Source organism: Epinephelus lanceolatus, chromosome 1, assembly GCF_041903045.1.
Source record: "Epinephelus lanceolatus isolate andai-2023 chromosome 1, ASM4190304v1, whole genome shotgun sequence".
Lineage (NCBI taxonomy): Eukaryota > Metazoa > Chordata > Actinopteri > Perciformes > Serranidae > Epinephelus > Epinephelus lanceolatus.
The window spans coordinates 39,533,059-39,555,670 of NC_135734.1; positions in this window are offsets into that span (position 1 = coordinate 39,533,059).

Genomic DNA, 22,612 nt, shown 5'->3' on the forward strand with positions numbered 1-22,612 from the left:
ACACCAACAAAGAGCACCCCATTTAAGATTTAGTGAAGGGTAGAGTTGGAGATCTTTCATTCACGCTGTTATGGAGGTCTCAGTCGATGCACTGCAGAGAGAAAGGGATGCAGGCAGGGTGGGGGGACATGAATAATTCAGCAGCTCTGCCACAGTGAGCCCCGGATTCCCATCCTCCACCACACCAGCCTCGATCCCAGAGGACCCACAGTGGGCTTGTAGTGCAGCTCAGCCCGGCGCTGCAGATGCACTGGTGCAGCACTCCATAGCGGAAAAGACCACACGGGAACTTCAGGTTCGTGAGGTGACTGTGGGGAAAATCACCTGAATGCAGGGACTAATTTTCTGTTACCATGACAAAGTGGAAAAAAGCTGCTTAAATTGAACCCTTGAACTCATGTAAAGTAATTAACCCACACCACGCTAATAGGAGGAGGAGGAGTGGATGGCATGCTAGGAAGTTTGCTAAATTTATTCTGCTGGTTCCCTCCGTGTAAGCTGCTTTGGAAACGAGCATCAGCTAAATGCTAAAATGGAAATATGATGCAAAATGAAACGTGAGCAAAGTCCCTGATACATAGATACATAGATAGATAGATAGATAGAAATCATAATTAATTTATGAGACACAGTTTTTGAAAACCTTTGCTTTTATCCAGTGTCTCGAGTATTCTGGATTTCAAGTGCACACACTGAGCTTGCATTGGATGGGGTGATGTAGAGCTACTACACACTTAACTGACTAGGCTACATAATAAACCCACGTATCGCAGCCTCACATACACACACACACACACACACACACACACACACACACACACAACACACACACACCAATGTTCTCTGCATCTCATTTCAAAAAACAGGAACCAAGAAAGAAAGCTGTAATTAGCGAAGGTCTCTTTCCAAAGTAATTACCAATATCCACTAAATCAGCTGCACTGCAAAGCACAATCCCTTCTCTTCTAAACTGTGCAAAGTGTCTCTTAGATACACGCATACACACACACACACACACACACACACACACACACACACAAAGGAATGTGTGCTGTTGGTTGATATATGCAAAGTGAATTGGAGGAAGGATAAGGAGGCACGCTTAAATACTCTGTTGAAACAACGAGTGAATTATCTTCAGTATGGCTCCGTTGGGACCGTATACTGTATGATGTGTCATTATACTGTTTACAGTTATTTATTAATATACAGTACAGGCCAAAAGTTTGGACACACCTTCTCATTCAATGCGTTTTCTTTATTTTCATGACTATTTACATTGTGGATTCTCACTGAAGGCATCAAAACTATGAATGAACACATGTGGAGTTATGTACTTAACAAAAAAAGGTGAAATAACTGAAAACATGTTTTATATTCTAGTTTCTTCAAAATAGCCACCCTTTGCTCTGATTACTGCTTTGCACACTCTTGGCATTCTCTCCATGAGCTTCAAGAGGTAGTCACCTGAAATGGTTTCCACTTCACAGGTGTGCCTTATCAGGGTTAATTAGTGGAATTTCTTGCTTTATCAATGGGGTTGGGACCATCAGTTGTGTTGTGCAGAAGTCAGGTTAATACACAGCCGACAGCCCTATTGGACAACTGTTAAAATTCATATTATGGCAAGAACCAATCAGCTAACTAAAGAAAAACGAGTGGCCATCATTACTTTAAGAAATGAAGGTCAGTCAGTGCGGAAAATTGCAAAAACTTTAAATGTGTCCCCAAGTGGAGTCGCAAAAACCATCAAGCGCTACAACGAAACTGGCACACATGAGGACCGACCCAGGAAAGGAAGACCAAGAGTCACCTCTGCTTCTGAGGATAAGTTCATCCGAGTCACCAGCCTCAGAAATTGCAAGTTAACAGCAGCTCAGATCAGAGACCAGATGAATGCCACACAGAGTTCTAGCAGCAGACCCATCTCTAGAACAACTGTTAAGAGGAGACTGCGCCAATCAGGCCTTCATGGTCAAATAGCTGCTAGGAAACCACTGCTAAGGAGAGGCAACAAGCAGAAGAGATTTGTTTGGGCCAAGAAACACAAGGAATGGACATTAGACCAGTGGAAATCTGTCCTTTGGTCTGATGAGTCCAAATTTGAATTCCACATGCCTGGTTCCCACTGTGAAGCATGGAGGAGGAGGTGTGATGGTGTGGGGGTGTTTTGCTGGTGACACTGTTGGGGATTTATTCAAAATTGAAGGCACACTGAACCAGCATGGCTACCACAGCATCCTGCAGCGACATGCCATCCCATCCGGTTTGCGTTTAGTTGGACGATCATTTATTTTTCAACAGGACAATGACCCCAAACACACCTCCAGGCTGTGTAAGGGCTATTTGACCAAGAAGGAGAGTGATGGAGTGCTGCGGCAGATGACCTGGCCTCCACAGTCACCGGACCTGAACCCAATCGAGATGGTTTGGGGTGAGCTGGACCACAGAGTGAAGGCAAAGGGGCCAACAAGTGCTAAACACCTCTGGGAACTCCTTCAAGACTGTTGGAAAACCATTTCAGGTGACTACCTCTTGAAGCTCATGGAGAGAATGCCAAGAGTGTGCAAAGCAGTAATCAGAGCAAAGGGTGGCTATTTTGAAGAAACTAGAATATAAAACATGTTTTCAGTTATTTCACCTTTTTTTGTTAAGTACATAACTCCACATGTGTTCATTCATAGTTTTGATGCCTTCAGTGAGAATCTACAATGTAAATAGTCATGAAAATAAAGAAAACGCATTGAATGAGAAGGTGTGTCCAAACTTTTGGCCTGTACTGTACATTCCACTCATTTTAAACAGGAACTCAAATTTGCATCTTCCACAGCCACTTGGTTTTACTCACTGTGCACAGATATAACTCTGTGCTCTGGCTGAAATGCAGGGGAAGTTTACTGACAGAGCTTTGGACTGTGGAAATGAGAGAAACTGAAATGCAGCCATGCAAAGATGGGGAGAAGAATAAGAATAAGGTGATCCACCACTCTGCCTTGACTGAGAAATAAGGATGAAGACCAACTGAATGCTTTAAAGCTGAAATCTATGATGTTTTTAGATGTATCAGGCATCTTTAGGCCAGTGATGCTTCTGCCATGGAACTGACCATTTACAGTTGATGGTTAGATTTTGCAGAAAGTGCCAAGTTATAAATGGCCCCATTGTACACCTGTATGAATATGATTGGAGGCCACCAAGCAGCTGGTGAAGCAGGTGGCTTTCCCTGAAAAAGCTCAATCCTCCTTGTGTGGCGGAACACTAAAAATGATGAAACAGCTGTGACAATTGCAGACAATTTGCTCTCTTACTGTGTAGAGTGGGTTAGCTCAGTAGATCTATCTGGCTGACCAGTGCAGTGGCATTTCAGTACGTCATATAAGTTTTCATTCGTTCTTAAATTACATTGTTATGCAAGAAACAGTGAGGTAAAAACCAAGTTTATATAACTTACCTGTTCAGATGCTATTAAAGCAAAAATATATGCATAAAGAAGGGCACGGCTGCTTTGAATGACAAGTGCTGTCCGTTGAAAATTATGAATATAGGTGTAGCCCGAGCTGACGCTATTTCAGGTCATTAAAGGTAACTGTAACACTTTGGTCGCCTAAAAAAAAGCCTTGTTCAGTGTTTGTTTTTACTAAAAGTCCCTCTATGGAGTTGCATTCTCAGTTTTTCCAGGAAGTACATTTGTTCTGATGGTTTTAAGCCCGTTTATTGATAGTAAAAATTAGCATTAGCATTATCCCAGTTAACCATAGCTGTAAACCTTGCTAATCAGGCTAGCAGCTAGCATTAGTGTTAGCTCCACCCTCTCATCTTAATACAGTCACTTCTGGTTCCAAAAATCCAAGATGGCGATGGCCAAAATGCCAAACTTGAGCTCCAAAACCAATGGGTGACGTCACGGTAGCTATGTCTATTATTTTTGTACACTCCATGAGTAAAAATACTTCACAAGCGAACAAATGCAAGTTTGCAATGGCTACAACCTCCATGCCAAACTTCAGCCACCTAGGGCAGTGGTTTTAAACTTTTTGTGCACAAGGCACACAAACGGGCAAGCCAAAACCTTAAGGCACACCTGTATTTATATCTGTGCTCAGTAGCTCCTATGACGTGTGTTATCACTCTTATCAGGACATAAGACAACCAAGATAATAAAGACAAAGTGGCTTTTGTGATACTGTCTACTGTCTTTCTTTCAGTGGTAAGTCGTTTTGCTGGTGCTTTGTTGTAATTTGCTCGGTACAATCAAGTGATCCATTGTCCCAGTCACAGCTTTGTCCTCTCAGTTGTTATCATCCCTCACACTGGGTGCCAATCAGGGCTTTTGATCTGTCAAACACTTTCTCCACGCAAACGGCAACAAATAGGTGCCCTGTGAAGGTTTTTAAAACTAAATTAAATTAAATCACATTTTTTTAGCTGGAGTTTGCCTTTTTAAGGGTGCACACATCATACTGATACAGTCAACAAAAAAATCATTCATTTGGCCCATTTGAATATTGCAAATATAATCTGTGGTTATCACAAAATTCCACAGCACACCTGGATTGGCTTAAGGCACACCAGTGTGCTGCTGCACACCATTTGAGAACCACTTAACTAGAGCAACATCTGTGACTGAGAAGAGGTGGGAAAATTTTTTTGGATCAACAAACCAACTGACAGAGTGAGATATAGAGCTGCAGGTTGCAGCTAAAAACGGGAACCAGCTGTGTTTTGAATGTGCATCTTTAAAGCCCTCCATCTAAAATTACATAATGCATGACTAAATAAGCAGCAACTATAATTAAAGTTCAGAAAAAAATATTCTTAATTTTATTTATTGAGAGTTTAACTCTCAAAAACTCCACAGCTGTGGAGATCAGATCAGATTTCTCCAACAGAGCCTTACCCTCTGCAGATCAGTGACAAGCGCAACCAAACAACCAAAACTGTTTTAAATTTGGCGGGAAAAAAAGTGTATTTATGTAGGTACCCATTACATTTGGTATGGAACTGATACAGAAATGGAAATGTGTGGTGCAGATGGTTGCCTGGAAAAATTCAGGCATGACAAAGAACGTTTATAGTCTGTTATTCCTGAGAATATCTGACAATGTCTCTTGACTGCAGGTTCTCACAGCCTCCAATTGCCCTTAACAAGCAACAGTGTCTTGCCTGACCTGTGTTGTCTCATCAGATCAATAAGTCCCGTGGAACATGTGTGATGGATGATCCCAACAAATAATCCAGCTTGATAGATGAACCTATCAACTTGTCACACGTTTGTTATGTGAGGTCAGCAGTTAGAGAAGCACAGAGGACAGACACGATGCTGATGCCTGGAGGTAGCAGCTGAAATAAACTGCAGATTAACAGAAACCACATAAGCAGTAAATGAAACATTTTTTCTATCAGTGAAAATCCTCGGAGACAACCTGCATTTGACTCATGGGCTTCACAGCGGGTGGTTAGTGAATTAAATTCAGAGCTGAAATAGGATCCGTCTCTGTGCAAACAACTATAATCTGTTGCAAGAGTTATGGCGCCTTACATAGCTTTAGTTCCACTGTCGCCACCTGATCTGTCTTTACAGACAACAAACTGTTACTCACACTTGAACTTATTATCCCAGCAAACAATGTACATGCACACCTCTCTCCTCACTCCCACCTCTCTCTCCACACATCTGGTTTTCAATCATTGACGGGGGTTTGGGTGCAGCGGATGAAGCTCCTTCCTCAGAGACATCCAACAGTAATGCTCTGGTTTATTACACCAGCACTGAGATTAAACTGGGTTATATCGATCCCAGGCTCAATGGAGCTTGCGGCAGAGGCCAGCAGAAAAAGATCATCCAACCATACCGCCCCGGAGAAGAGGATAAGGGTGATTCTTTGGCACTGACGACAAGTGGAGATTACACATTTTAGGATACTCTACTGAAATCATCAAGCAGGAGGTGCACATTAGATATGTTTTGTATCTGCGCTCCCTTTGGATGAACATATTTTCCAGCACTGATTAAAATTTTACCTGAGAATCCTGAACAGCTCTATTAGAGCAGTGCAGATAACCTTCCTCTTTTTTATTTTCCTCTGCAGATAAGGAGCTGTGTATTTTGCTGTGAGCGTGTTATTGACGGGCACAATTGTGCCTCCAAGTGCACAATCCTCCTACATCATTTCTTCTCTCTTCAGTGGTGCCTCAAGAAAGTTTTCATAGGGGGCCACTGAAAATCATGCACACAAAAAAGAGCAGTTACTGAATTTTAGGAATTCTATTATGCTGTTGTAGTATTTAAGCTAAACCACCTAAGTATGAGAGTTTAGGAATCGCATACTGATACACTCTGGAGTCTTACTTTACTGTTGATAGTACTACAGTAATTATCAGATGTAGGCTACATAAACTAATACCAGTACAGTTAATATTTCAAGTTATACAACAATCCTTTTTTAATGTGTTATGTATCGGTACACACATGTAAGGTGATTCATTGCTCTTCAAATAGCTGTTTGTCCTTTTCCTTAAAAAGACCAATAAACAGCTTTATTCTCAAGACGTTAATTGGAAGAAACAAAACATTTACTGGGAACAAGCCTTCTCAAGTTTAGGGGAGACTCGAAGGTACCCATAGAACCCATTTTCATTCAGATAACTTGAGTTGAGAGTTCAAGGGAACTCGTCAAATACAAACGCTTCAGTTGCCCTCAGCGGCAGACACTGACACACAGAGGCAACATAACTGTTGGTATAATACACAGCAGGCAGTGGCTGTTTCTGACGCTGTGGGCAACAAAGGTAGTGTATATAGCAAGAAAAAAATTGGGCAGGTGGGAGGGGTGGTGGATGGTTAAGAAAAAACTGCAGACTTTCACCCGTGAGCTCGTTTTTTGTGTCCAAAAGTCAGTCGGGTTATTAACATCATAGTGTGCTAGTACAAGTAGCATGCAAAACTAGTGACATATGTCATGTACAGTAACATATTTTTGCAAACATGCATTACCTTAGTAACAACTGTCATGATGTTTTTTTTTTTTTTACTTTTGTTGCAGAAGTGAACCTAAAAATGTGTTTATCCAACATTGAAAGTTTATTTTGAAATTATTTTAAGCAATAAACAAACATTTCTTGTGAAAAGGAAGCGTATTTTGAAAAATCACACTGCACAAGTGTCAGCTGACAGGCCGTCCCTGGACGTTTAAAACTGATACAGGAGGGTACCCAGTGTGTTCAACCTGTTCTCATCCAACACATTCTCACTCTGAGCTCATCACATACCAATGTTTGGTCATGGACTTTCCACATCCAGGTATGACGTGCAAAGTAGGTACCCTGGGCGCGTTGGTTGTTGACGTTCTGGGACGCTGTGTCAAGTTCTGCCTGTCTTCTTTCAAAGTACACTTCCATTTTTACAGTAAATTTAACATTTACATACACTCTCCTTTAAAACAAACACACTACGTTGGTACAACACCACAAACTGATGTTTTTTTTCCTTAAACAACACACGCACATGGTTAGGTTTAGGAAAAAAGAACAAGGTTTGGCTTTATAATCTTACAGGATGCGAACACCACTCTCCTGGGTCAAGGTCAGTGTTTGTTGGGCCCATCCACCAACAGACTTTTGCTGCTTTAACTTTTGTTGCCTTAACTTTCGTTCTTGTCCCACCGTGTTTCCCCCCGATGCCACCGAGCACCATTAAACTATAACGGCAACCAGCTGCGTATCATGCCAACGTTACAGGACAGCTTTTCTTGTCTGATGCTGCAAGTCACTGCCCACGCGCCAGATTTAGATGATTTTGGAGTTTGTGGATATTCCCAATTGGTCAGTGCCGTTCACGTCTACATTATGCGCCAAGTATCCTCCTGCATTTGTTGCTGACATTCCGGGATAGCTTTTCGATTTATGCCCGTTAAATGCATTGTGTCTTTTCAAAATTCACATCTGTTTTCATAGGAAATGTATAGTTTCTGCTCGTTAGATGCACACAGTCTTTTTCAAAATAAACTTACAATGTCGGCAAAACAACTCCTATTTACATTTATTTCCTTATCCAACCGAAGCATCGTTTTGGGGACTTCTCAGCTCCTTATATTATTCAAGTGGAGCACTACTGTTTTTTTGTCCGCCACAAATCCAAAAGAGCATCACCCACATGTCGGGCTCATGTGGAGCTGAAATTAAAGACCCTTTGCAGACGAATCAATTTACACAGGCACCTCAGTGGAGCCCATTCACCTTCACCGACCACATATGGCATCATGTGGAAAAATGAATCACTGCATAAAGCATCGCTGATAAGCCCAAGGTAGAGAGGAAAATAGCTGAACTGATGTATTTCATCCCACCTAAATCATCATAATTATGGCTGCAAATGAGCCATCTCCTACATTCACTGCAGAGCAGAAGCTGAAGAAGTTCTGAAATTGAATCTTTTTGTCCTCTTTGTGCTAAAAGTAGACAGCCATCTAATGCACCAGAGAGTGAAACTGTATACCTACTGATCCACACATGAGTTGAGCTCAGGCACAACTGTAAAAAAGGGCCTCTTACAGATACAGTAGATGTCTGAAGTGCTTTTCCAAACAGCAGATAAAATAATGGAAGCACATGCAGGGAGGGAGACAGCATTACTGCACCAGTCAGTCTTATTGAAAAGCCGGCACACATAAAATGTTGTCATCATCAGTCCTCCTCCTCCAGCGGTGTGCCGTCTCCCACACTTCTACGTGAATAAAATGGTGACTCATGTAGAGAGGAAAGTCAATGGCACTACACATTCTGGCATGAGTAATACGAAGAATGAGTAATTACCTTTGATTTATGAAACCAAAAGGATGTTTTACAACCAGAGTGTATGCGTATTCTACTTGGCAAAAAAACATCCGCCATCAAACATGTCATTTCAGACACGACGGCTCTGACATAAACCAATGGGAGCGCACGCAGAGAGGCAGTCATGCTGCTCTGTGTGACTATTGAAAAGCCAGCACAGAACAATCACAAGCGGCAGTTCAACGTTCACCGTCCTCCGGGGTCACGCTGTCTCTCACTCTGAAATGCAAGTGCATCCTGACTCATGTAGAGAGTCTATTTATACTGAAGCTACCAGTGCAGAGTGGGACATAATGTTCTCTGGTTAACAGGAGAGCCCGGACCAGACTCGTGGAGAATCATGACGCTCACTCCCATTTGCGATTTACCTGGATAAGAGGATTTGTCCTCATTAGATAGGGCCTGCGAACAGCACAGCTCACTAAAATGAATTGATTATGGTACTCTGGTGTGGGGCAGCTTTAAAATGTGGACTGACTTCAGCCTCTGTGAGGTCAGGTGCAAGCTTCCTGTCAGATACTGGACAACAAGCCTCCTTATACATTTTTACCTCCCACATGTAAGGGTTTAAAAATTCTCTTCATGGAATAGTTCCACATTTAACATTAAACATTTAACATCCTGCTCAACAGTTTGGTAGAGCACATCTTGAGTATATCTTCATCACTAGATGTTGTTCACCTCCTACAGGAAGTTAGTGACAAAAAAGTCAGGGCAGAAGTACGAGACAGAATACTGAACAGATTTATGTCTCTTTATACAAAAAATAAAAGTCTAATAAACTCAGGGGCGTGAATATAGACAGTGCAGGCAGTGTGGCTGCACTATGGCCCGTGAGGTGGGGGGCTCATAGAAAGAGTGGGCCATCCAACAATGTGTTGGGTGGAGAATGGGCCCTTATGAGTGATTGCCACCTTGTAAATACGCCTGTGTTGAAAGAAGAACTCTCATTAAATTAAAAACAGTACCATTTGCTATATATGCCCACGTAAAAAAAAGCAAACCCTTCTCTTTTTTGTACAATAGTCTCTATAACAAAAGTATATGCTTATTCCATAACTATGAATCAACCATTAAAATTGTTAAATTAAATCAATAATTTCTTATCTTCTTTGGAATTTTTTATACAGATATGTTGATGTCTCTGATCATGTAATCTCTCAAGACAGATTGTGCAATTTACATTGTAGAATCTGTCGGCAGCTCTGTGTGAAAGACGACTACGGGAGGGGGGGGGCTTTGAGTTTGAACATGCTGTGCTTTAGCCAATCAATGGAGGGGGCGTGGCCGAGACGTGCAGGTGTCCCCAGGAAATGTGTACCTACAGAAACAGCAAGCTCCGCGTCCATAGCGACCGCTCCACCCAAAACGCTGTCTCATCAACGTGAAAAAATATTTTTTCCAGCAGATGTCTTAGTTACAACATGATTGAGCTAACTGGAGTAGTTTCATGTCGTATCCAACAACAGGAGGCTTTTAACAGATAACGTCCTGATGTTAGCTTTGCTGCTGCTGTTAGCTGTCCCTGTCAGCTGCAGCCACTGATGCTTTCTAGACATTGTGATTTCCCAAAACTGAATAAATACCACACATAGCAACTAGTGTTGTCACGATACCAAAATCTTTGTTTCGGTACCAATACCAATATGAATTTCGATACTTTTCGATACTCTTCAGTACTTTTCCTAAGGAAAAGTCCTTTTGGATACAAACCTTTAGAACAATAAATAGTACAGGTGTAACGGTACCAAAAAAATCATGGTTCGGTAAGTACCTCGGTACGGACGTCACGGTTTGGTAACTCAAATGTTCCACCAAGTTGGTGTTGACTTGTGTTGTCTCCCTTTGTGAGGCAGACTTTCTCTTGTCTTTTTTCACGTACGCCAGCTGCGAATGTTGATACAGGTGTTGTCATACACACCACTTGCGCAATATATGCTCCAATAGGAACAAGGAAGGCGTTTGTGTGCATAAATGAATTAAATAAATGAATGAATTGAATCAATTTAAAAAGTACCGGTATTTTCCAAATGCAGTATAGTACCGTTTGGAATACTCTAGTACCACAGTACTATTTTAGTACTGGTATACCGTGCAACACTAATAGCAACACAAAACTGCTTTGCTAGCTCAATCATGTTGTAACTAAGATATCTGCTGGAAAAAATATTGTTTTCACGGACCGTTTATTGAATTACTGAGTTACTACAGACACCGCTAACGGGACTAACAGCTAACGGTTAGCCCAGCTAATCTACGATAACCATGTTATTAATTACAAAACGTGCACACAGAAATAGTAATGTTTGTTCAGTCATTGTGTTTATAGACTTTACAAACATCAGATTAGTCTAAACGGTGATACAGTGACGTGAAAAATGTGATAAATATATATATATATATATATATATATATATGTATATATATATATATATATATATATGTATATATATATAGCTAAACTCTGCTTGTTTTCTACCTGGAAGTATTTGTAAACAACAAGGCGATTCCCTGGGGGCACCACCGAAAGTGAAGGGGTTGGGCGATCCCCGAGGTCCCTGCACTTCCGTTAGTCGAAAAACTATGGGCAGTGCCTCCTAAGTGGGCGTGGTTAGCAGAGGTGTTACCCAATCAGCAGTGACATACGTCTAAATAAATGTCTTATACATCTTCTTTACTTATTGTATGTTTTTTGTTTGTATTTCACACCTGCTTTGGCAATGTGATGTATGTTTTCTCTGCCAATAAAGTCCTTTGAAGTGAAATGAATGAAACCCCACTGTGCTAAAAGGTTGCTTGTGCAAAACAACAGGGTGTCAAACGTGCCACCGTTTTCGTTTGAATAAACATTTTGCTATCTTATGTCGGAGCTGAATGCAGCCCAGGTGTGTGTCATTAAATAAACAGTTGAACTCCTCTTATAGGTGTGACTACAACCACAGAATTGATGCACAGCTCCAATCTGGACTAAATCAAATATGTATATTAAATCAGCAGTGTGTACATAATTTATCTATCATTTATAATACATTGAATATTTTATGAGAAAATATGAAGATATACACAAAATGCTGAAAACAGTCAAAGAATTAAATCATTCATAAATATGATAGCAGCAAATGTACGTAACAAAGGCAATCAGATGGGAAACGGGGATTGAAATCTGAATATATAGGTTTAAAAAATATTGCATCGTTTACGTTTAAAAAATATTGCATCCCTGTTAAAGTCCTCCCTTTCAGAAATATAAAATATATTTTTACTAAAGTACCGGAGTCCTTTTCTCTTGTGCCATCATCACATCTGTCCGTCCCTCCAGGCTCCTTCATTGCTATTCTCCACCTGTCCACTAGGTGTCCTCTGACCTCTGCACCTCCTCAGTCACCTGACTCTCACATCCAGCCGCTCCCTCCTGCTCTGCAGTAACCCCACCTTCAGCCATTCCTCTCACCTGACCGTCCCGCCCACCTGCTCACCTGTTTCCACCTTTCTTCATCAGCCCTGCAGCACATATACCAGCCCCTCTTTTCCCCAGTCAGCTGCCACATTGTCAGTGCTGCTGTGTTGTTTAATGCCTTTGCTTTTGAGCCACCTGTAGATGAACCATGAACTTTGAAACCCTGAAACCCTTGTACCTAAACCTGAATGGAATCAGCATCTGCCTGCCTGCACCTCTCCTCTGTTCTCGTTCCTGGTTATCTTTGGCCTTTTCTGCCCATGTAAGTAAGGTCATGTAGCTTTATTTTTGTCACTGAATCCATGAACTGTTCCTGTCTACATTTGGGTCAGATTTCTTGCTGCTTCACACTCGTCCCCAATGTTTGGTTCATGACCCAAAACCTCCAACTTAATGCTACTCCCATCAGTCTCAGCTGCACTTTGTCTTTGATGCTCATTAGCAAATGTTAGCATGCTAACACACTTTGTCACACAGAGGCCAGCAGGGCTTTGCTCAGCTAACTGACTTGGTTTTGTTTTCCATCAGCAAAGGTTATGGATGGTACCTGGTACTTTTTTGGGACCACTTCAGCTGATGTTTCAACCTGAGCCGATACTAAAAGGTGAAGTTAAATCAATCAGTCAGTTTATTATTTGTCACATGAAATCATACAAATACAGTTTCGAAGTGCAGACATTTCTCTGTTTGGTTGCTGATGAAAGGATTCAGCGAGTGTCTCGTTGAAGTTGATGTCATGGCAGTTTCACGCGGTGTTGCTATGGTGCTAAGCTGAGTCCTGCCTCCTACATGTAGATTGAGGGGCTACTATCTGCAGTGGAAAACAAAATAGAGAAAAGGACCTGTTGCCAGACATGAGTTGGGTTGAATTGAGCTGAACCATGCAGTGGGAATGAGTCATTAGTCCTGCTTATCATTGTAAACTGAATATCTGTGGGTTTTGTATTGTTGCTCTGACACAACATGATATCTAAAGACATTACATCATGGTGCTTTATTGAAACTGCGATGAGCGTCTTTTATGGTGTGTTTTTTTTTTTTTTTTATGGGCCAAAATGATCTTGATTACTTCAGAAATTAACAGGCAGAATAAAGATAATGATGTTAATGGTTAGCAGCCCGAGTTTTGATGCTTTAGTTTTTGTTTAGATTGAACAGATGAGATACATTTTAACAGTGGTCGACTGTAAGTTAGTAGTCTACGTCAGTACAAATTTGAGGTACTTTTACGTTGAGCATTTTAAATTCATGCTACTAAGTACGTCTACTCTATTACACTTCAGAGAGAAATATTGTACTTTTAACTCCACTACAATTATTCGCTAACTTTAGTTACCAGTTACTTCACAAATTAGATTTTTGTCCACACAAAACAAATGAAAATATATGAGTGCAGCTGAAACAATTAGTTGAATGATTAGAAGATTAACTGATATCTATTTTGATGATCGTTCAAGTCGTTTATAATGCAGAAACATTTCACTGTTGCATCTTATCAAACATGAGGATTTGTTGCTTGAAATTGTTTTATTTATTTTGATTTATCTAAATGATGACTTTTAATACTTAAATGCATTTTCATTATTGTACTGACACACCTTTACTTAAAGTTAAGTACTGCCTGTGTGAGCAGTGCATGTGTTGCAGAACCTCTTCTATCTTATTTCAGGGCTCATGTTAAAAGGTTAGAGCAGCCACACTGCCTGTGTGAGCAGTGCTGCTCAGGTGCAAATCATCTAGGGAATAAAAGTCTCGCCTAATTTTCTGTGTGATGCGCGCAGTTTCAGCAAGAATAGACAGTGAAAATGGTCTTTTGATAATTAGATTGATGTCATACCACCTTTCACTACAGTTTCAAGTCTTGATCTGTTTCCGTTTCAAACGAAAGCCCTCATGGACAGAATCCCTTTTATTTGTTTACACAAGGCTTTTCATTATAAAATCATTATGTTGTTGGCAAGTACCTGCTTTTAATTGTAGAACTACAGTAGTTATATTAGCAGGCAGCTGTGCAGCAGTGCCACAGCAGCAACGCTGTCTGTGTGAACATCAAGTGTTTTTTTTTTTTACAGTATGGTATTCGTACTTGTACTTTAGTGAGGTATCTGAATACTTCCTCCACCCCAGCGTTTTCGTAAGTGTGCTGGTAGGCAGATTTTTTTTAGCTTTGAACAGAGCCGGGCTGGTTGTTTCCCTCAGATGTGAGAGTGGTTTTGTTCTTCTCATCTTACACTCACTGAATTTAACAAAATGTCAACTATTCCTTTACCTTATCTTTTTAACTTTTGTCATTAAAGCAGCACTATGTAAAATTTTACACTTGAAACTAACAATTGACTGATCGAATATATATTAAAATGTGTTAAAAAATAAATATCTATCTCCACATTAAAAGATAAGGTGCAAAAATTGTGTCCTTCAGATCAGATTGCAAACGTGTGAAAAACCCTGTTCTACATGACAGCACACTTAAAAAAAACAAAAAAAATTTCATTAGCCTTATCTCTAAAATGAAATGACAATGCTGCTGGTTTACAGGCACATGATGTTGACATTTCCCTGCAAAATTTACTGTGCAGTGTGGAGCCAAGGTCTGAATAATGAATACAGATCTATTAGGCAGCCTTGATGCCCTTCTCCCGACAGGCAGACTGTGTCCTCGCTCGCCCGCTCTGCAGATTGTTCACTGATTTCAATGCTTGACTCTGCCTCAATACTGTCTTCACATCCTCACAGCAAACACCGCACAGCAGCTCATCCTTGTTTCATATAGAGATGGGAAAATGATTATTATGCTAATATATTGTGATTATTGGACATTTAAATTGGCTCTCAGTCAGCTCAGACAATTACTGTGACCCCTAATACTAGAAGAAACCCATAATAATAACAACGGTCTTTTGCCATTTCCTCAGTATCACATCCCGAGGTGATAAATAGACAAATTATCATCAAATTACACCCATTCCTTTAAATTATACGAGATTATGCCTAATAAGCCGCATAAGACATCACAGAGGTCAAACTTATGTCATGACATTATGTTTAAAACATCTGTTCAAGTTGTAAGTGCAGTTTAAACTCCGCACTAACTGGACCGTTATTGTGACGGAGTGCTTGTCTCCTTCGGCAACTTGCACCCGAGTGACATTCATCCATAAGCACAGCCTGAGCTCTGAATATCGCTGTATGATTTCTAAAATTGAATTTTCCCAGGCCACAGAAATCTAATAACCTCCCAGCTAATGACGATTGAGTCAGGAAAGATGACTGAATTGCTTTCAATAGGCTTTAGGTGTTCCAAAAAGTCAGTATCCATTATGTATTTGGGCTCAGACCAATTCTAGTTCATGCAATATGAACACGATTGACCTTCTCTTTGGAGGAGGGGGAAACCAAATCTGCAGCTCGCTGATACAGTCTCAGTGAAAGCTGGAAGATGTAAACTTCACAATGGCCGTGGGGATGCTTATTGCATAATTCTGTTCACAGTATTTTGTCATCTGCTTTAAAAAAGTCCACTTTAGATCTTTATTGTCACACAAGAGGAAATTATTTCTGCAGCAAGGAAGCGTTAAAAAAAAAAGAAAAAGCAAAACACAATATAATTCAAGACCTTAAAAGTGCTGGTACATAACACAATAAAATGTTGATGTGATAAAACTGTAACTATAAAGATGCGATAAAGTGCTAAGTTATGCAATTCATTTAGTATAGGAAAATTGCACCAGTAAAAATTTATGTAAAAGATCATCCACACCATTATCATCTTTTGGCTTTAAAGTGAACTTCAAGGTACTTAAAAAGTTAGACAGTAGAGCTTTTGTTTGTTTAGTTGGTTGTTTTATGTTGAATAATTCCTCATTGCCAACAGTTACTTTTTATCCTGAGTTTACAGCTGTAACAGTAGTAATGTTTTCTCCTCCAGTGGAGCCGCATGATAAGCCCTACCAGCACAACTGTTGTTACTTTATCATTCTATCCTTTTGTTTTTGTACCTGCTGGAAGTTTTACTCTGACTTGTTATATTAGATACTTATGTTTCGTATTATGCAACAACAAACAGTTGAAAAGGTAGCTTATGTGAAGAGGGAGCAGTCTGTGGCCTTTATTGTTTTGCTCTAATCTGAAGAAGCTCTTTGAAGATGTCCCTGCAAGGGCTCAATTATGCTCAACGTTAGATACGGAGAAGGGCGGCATGGTGGAGTTTGCATGTTCTCCCTGTGTCAGTGTGGGTTTTCTCCAGGTACTCCAGCTTCCTCCCACAGTCCAAAGACATGCAGGTTAATTGGTGACTCTAAATTGCCCGTAGGTGTGAATGTGAGTGTGAATGGTCGTCTGTCTCTATGTGTCAGCCCTGTGATAGTCTGGTGACTTGTCCAGGGTGTACCCTGCCTCTCACCCAATGACAGCTGGGATAGGCTCCAGCCCCTCTGTGACCCTCAAGAGGATAAGCGGTTATGAAAATGGATGGATGGATAGTAAGGAGATGGAGATGGATGGACCCTCGTTTCCACATATGTATGTGTATGAAGGTGAGGCAAGTCGGGGTGGCGGAAGTCCATTCATTCCTATGGGAATCTCCGTGATATGTGATGTGCCTGTGAAACTCCTCCCCTCCCTAATATTTCCATCTGGACTTTGCCGCAAGTATGTTAAAAAAAATGTGGTGGATTTTGGAGAGACAGGCTTCTAACTAGCTAACATGTTATTTCTTTGTCAAGTGAGTTTGTATCATTTAAAAGAATTTGTTAATTAGTTCGAACACACTGTGAATCTGAGTAATGTTATTCTGTTTTAAATATGGGTATACATTATATACGGTCAGATTGTCATTATGACTCGTTCAGCCGTTCATACGTCTTTTCAATGAAATATTTCACAAAACATGCTAAATACTTGGCAGGTCCTGTTTTTGTCCCGAGAATGTTCCAAGCACATATTCCAAACTACTGGAAACAAAATTAGCCCCTCCACCATGGCTGCAGGTAGTTTCTATCAGGTTTCTATCCATCTGTAAAGAAATGCACTTCCTTGCGTTGGACACTTGAGGCATCATCTGTATATTCATGGATCTATGGACACGAGGCATGTACGGAAGTGGAAACAAGGCGTTTGTCTGTACTCTGCATTCATTTCATTTTCGTTCGTATTTGTATGTGTATGTTTTCTGAATGCTTATGGATATGATCGAAACGGAGTATACCACCAGCGATCATGGAGGCAGCGTAGCGTAGTTCAAGTGAGATACGATCGTGGGAAACGACAAAGACATTAAAGTAATGGCGGTAGGGTTTCGTTATTGTTGTTGTTGTTGCGTGAAACTTTTGTCTCCACCCTCTAGTGCCATTTCACTGTATCTATGCTATCATAAAGAACACCTGGAAGTATGCGGGCAGTGACATTTACAAAATTTAAAACGGATGTACCTCTTTTCATATGTCAAGGGAGTCAAAATGAGCCATAATTCAATCCTCTTGCTTTTCTTTTGGCAAAGAAATTCATAAAATTCTCATTTAAGAGGTCAGAACCAAAAAATGTTTGGCATTTTTCCTTACAAAATGACTAAAGTAATTATGTGCTGATCAAAACAGATGCTGATTAAAATTCTGTTGATCGACTAATCCAGTGGTTCTCAAACTTTTGAAATATTTTGTCAGCCAAGGACCCCCTGAACAGCAAAAAAAAACAAAAAAAAAACATAACATACATAAAGAGGTACAATACAGCACTGCACCACCAGTGTCAGATTTTTTTAGAAATACTGAGATGCTTCATTTTAAATGTTTGGCAAAACAATTTTTGTCATTGAGCAATCACACAAAGACAGCTGTGTCTTTTTAATAAGTTGCAATTACAATTAAGTGATAAACTTGTAGAATTATGCATGATTTTGATATATTTCTTAATTAATATCTTAAAAATATTTCATGTACTCCCATGAGAAACACTAGATTAATCATTGCAGCACTACAAGTAATAGCAATAAAAATGATAAAGAATACAGGTTACCTTGATGAAGACTTGGATCCATATTTTAATTGATAGCGTGTCTCATCTGCTTAAGCAGCAGGACTGTAGAACAGCTGGCTCAGGAAGAGGTCAGGCTGTGAGGTCAGAGTGTGAGAGGAAGGAGAAATAAACATATGCACCTTTTATGAGAGAGAGGTTTGCAATGACCTTGTCGAGGTGATATTAATCTAATTTCTAAAGGTGTTAAGAAACTTGTGGAATAGAAGGCTGAGGGTGAGAAGACCTGCTCCCGCTGCTGAAAGATGTTTTCTTGATACGTGGATGTGTATTGATGTTGCTGCGAATGACGTTGACAGCTGTGAACCTCAAACAAAAACTGTGGGAGCTGGGTTGGATGCCAATAAGAAAATAAAGACAGACAAAAGAAGAGAGGACAAAGACACAGATGAGAGACGAGATGTGAACAGCAAAAGGCAGAGAATACCTAGGGAGCAGAAGAGATGGGGAAAAAGAGAAAGGTTACAGTGGCAGCGCGATGGGCACAGTGTGGTGTCTGAAATCCTACACGTACATAAAACCACAAACGTTCTCAGATTCTTTAAAGCCACAGTCCAGGAATTTCTGCAGCTGCTCTCTCGTCTCTTTCACACACAGCACTACATTAAATGGGGCAGTGTGGCTGCTGCCTAAAGCGGGCAATCTATACAGTGAGCAGCAAGACAATAACCTCCGTAAAACTGGTTCGGGAGTTTACAAAGTCGGCCTCCAGGCTTCATCTAGCAGCTGAAGAGGGACCACAAACAGTGAGGTTTGGGGGCTGAGGTAATACACTCTTCATTAAAATGCATCAAAATAATGCTGTTACACAAGAGATGCTCAACTGCTGCAGGCTGTTTGGCATGTATTATAGAACAGACAGTCAAAAGAGGATTTTCCACTCAACTCTTTCTGGCTCTTAATTCATCTTTTAAAAAAAACAAACAAGTGACTGTTTCTGCTACAGGTTTGACTGTGAAGGAAGAGAGAGATTTTGTCTGAGGTACCACATGTTGGTACGAGTTGTAGGAGTGATGCAGAGGTGTCAGTGTTAACATGTATTATCCAGTTTTGTGCTCTTATTCTGAAAAAGACAGTGTTCCCACTAAGCTGTTTACATAACTGATGAAAAGGAATACTTCACTAATATTCCAGTTTACATGCAGGCATGCATACTCCGTGCTTGAACATGTCATTTATCATGTCAAAATGTGTAAAAGTGCTTGTGCCATTTTGTTCTTTGTGTCAAAACAGGATTTTTTTCCACTGGTAGCGGATTTGTTGGACCATGTGAACACAACCTCCCTCGTTCATTCCTTTAACCACCTTCTTGAAAAGGTCAGCGTTGCAGTATGTGCACATATCCAAAAACCTGTTGCTACCTAAGTCTTTCATAATGATTAAAAGTAGGTGTGTTTCTCCTTCTGACCATAAATGTCAGGTTTTCCTTTGGGCATGCATCTCCAACCCACAGCCTTGAAAACTTTGCGAGTTGGTTTGTGTACAACAAACTATGGACACACACAGAAGAGCTATAAAACCCTCAACTGAGATACATATTCTGAATGTGCTGTATACATGTCCAAGGAATGCTCCTAAAACCTGAATAATGCTGGCCTCTCTCCAACATCATGTTTGGTATTTTGGTCCTCGTGGGTTTCTTGGAGCCAAAAGTGACTGTATTTGGATGAGAAGGTGGAGCTGTGGAAAAGCGAGGACACCGTTGTGGTAGCAATTTGTCAGTAGCAAAGTAGCCCCGCCCTAAAGCATCCCCTGCTTTATCATTTTACTCTGAAGGGGACCATAATTTACAAAATTAACATCATACTGTATTGAAGAAGGCTTGAAACCAAACTCATTAAGAAACTGTTTGCTGAAGTAACAAATGAAGTGAGAAGTAGGGTCATTTTCTCAGACTTCTATACAATTGGACTTCTTTTTGCAGGTCTTCTTTTTTGTTGTTTTGTTTGGTTTGGAGACAGTGGCACTGAGGAAAAGACAAGAGGCAGAGCTGGAGGTAGCAGAGATGAAGATGTTGAGGTTCTCTTTGGGAGTGACAAGGATGAATAGGATCAGGAAGGAGTACATCAGAGGGACAGCTCATGTTGGATGTTTTAGAAATAAAGTCAGAGAGGCCAGACTGAGATGGTTTGGACATGTTCAGAGGAGGGATAGTGAATATATCAGTAGAAGGATGCTGAGGTTAGAACTGCCAGGCAAGAGGCCTACAGGAAGACCAAAGAGGAGATTTATGGATGTAGTGAAAGAGGACATGAAGTCAGTTGGTGTGAGAGAAGCGGTAGCAGAGGATAGGGTTAGATGGAGGCAGGTGCGGTCGACCGTTGCTTGCCATTACAAAGAATGTGGGTTTAAGGCACTTCTACATTGGCTTTGCTTGTCAAATTCTCAGATCAATATCCATTTTTCGATCTCACTCCGACCTCGTCACATATCAACGTTTGGTCATGGACTTTCCACGTCCTGATATAATGTGAAAGGTACCCTGGGAGTGTTGGTTGATGAGTTTCTGGGACACAGTGTCAACTTCTGCCTGTTACATGCATTGTCTTCTTTCAAAATACACTTCAGTTTTGACAGGAAATGTAACGATTACATACAGTCTCTTTCAAAATAAATGTACTACTTCACTACAACACCACGAATTGACGTTTTTTTGTTTTTTGTTTTTTTTTGCCTTCAACAACTAACACACATGGTTAGGTTTAGGAAAAAAGAACAGGGTTTGGCTTTATGATCTTATGGATCACAAACATCGCTCTCCTGGGTGAAGGTTGGTGTTCGTTGGACCCATCCACCATCCCTTCTGCCCACCCTACTCAGACTGTCATCGCCTTAAGTTTTGTCCTTGTCCTGCTGTGTTTTCCCCTGACACCGTGGGAACTGCCCATTGTTCTGACATCCCATTGTTCCGACCATATTAAACCCATTGTTCCGAAGTCCCGTTGTTCCGAAATCATCATGATGCCCTGTGGTTAAGGTCTGGTTAGGTTTAGGCACAAAAACCACTTGGTTAGGGTCAGGAAAAGATCATGGTGTGGGTTAAAATGAAAAAGAAAGTGGCAAACATATAAGCCGTGAGCCTGCTTCACCTCAAGCCTTTCCCAGCTGACCCAGAGCCGGTTGCGGCGCACCATCAAGGCAGAAATACGCCCGCCTGGAGCCGTTCAGCACTGCAGAGAGCTCCCCACACAACCCGGACCCCAGAGTTAACAACAGGAAGTTATGGTGTTTCACTCTCTCCTCTCTATGGCACTTGTATCTCGACCAGTAGCCTACTTTTGTTATGTTTGCTGATCCTCTATGGTACACAAATACAGTATAGCCTAGTATAATCACATATCGGAACAACGGGAGGGCGGACTAATGGGATGTTGGACCAATGGGTTGTCGGACCAATGACATGGAGCCGACACCGCTGAGCGCTATTAAACTATAACAGCAACCGGCCGCACATCATGACGACATTGAAGGATGGCTTGATGCCGCAAGTCATTGCCCAAGCGCCGGATTTCGACGACTTTGCAGTGAGACCGGGTTGACTGATGATATTGGTATGTCATTGCTACCAGCTTTAAAATGAACAGATCAGAATCGGCCAACATGCCTTTTCTTAATTTGCATGATTAATGAATATCACATACATTGAAAAGTATTGTATGTCATGTCTGTATCTGCTGGTGGGCCGTCACGATAAGAGTATGCAAGGATAATATGATGTTAATTCCACCACAGAGGGGACCTTGTGATCACCAAAATTATAGGGAAAAAGGTATCGGTATCGGTTATTGGTCAAATAAGTTAAGTATGGATTATTTTGGATATCTGCAAAAAATCCAATATCATGCATCCCTAGTTTGAACAAAGTTTTATGAAACTTATAGTTACTGACATATTTCAATCTGGACCAAAAAGTGAACCAACATGGCTAAAAAGAATTGTTCCAGCATCTTTTTTTTTTAAACTCTAAAATTCACGATATGGAACTTCTTATGTGAAAACAACCATCTCAAGGCTCATTCTCAAACATAATCATTAAAAAAAACAGCTTTCTGCTTTGGTGGATCAGGCACAGCGCTTTTATCCATTACCCCAGTGGGAGCCATAATTTCACCGGCTGGATTCATGCGGCTTCACACAGACTTAGATATCAAATCCCTCACATCAGCAGTGCCGGAGGCGAAATACAGCCAAACACGAATCGTTGATGGACACAGAATGACACGAAAGATGGATGAGGCTTTAAAAAGAGATGGTGTGTGGTGGAGGGCAGGCGGGTTACATCCAGCAGATGTA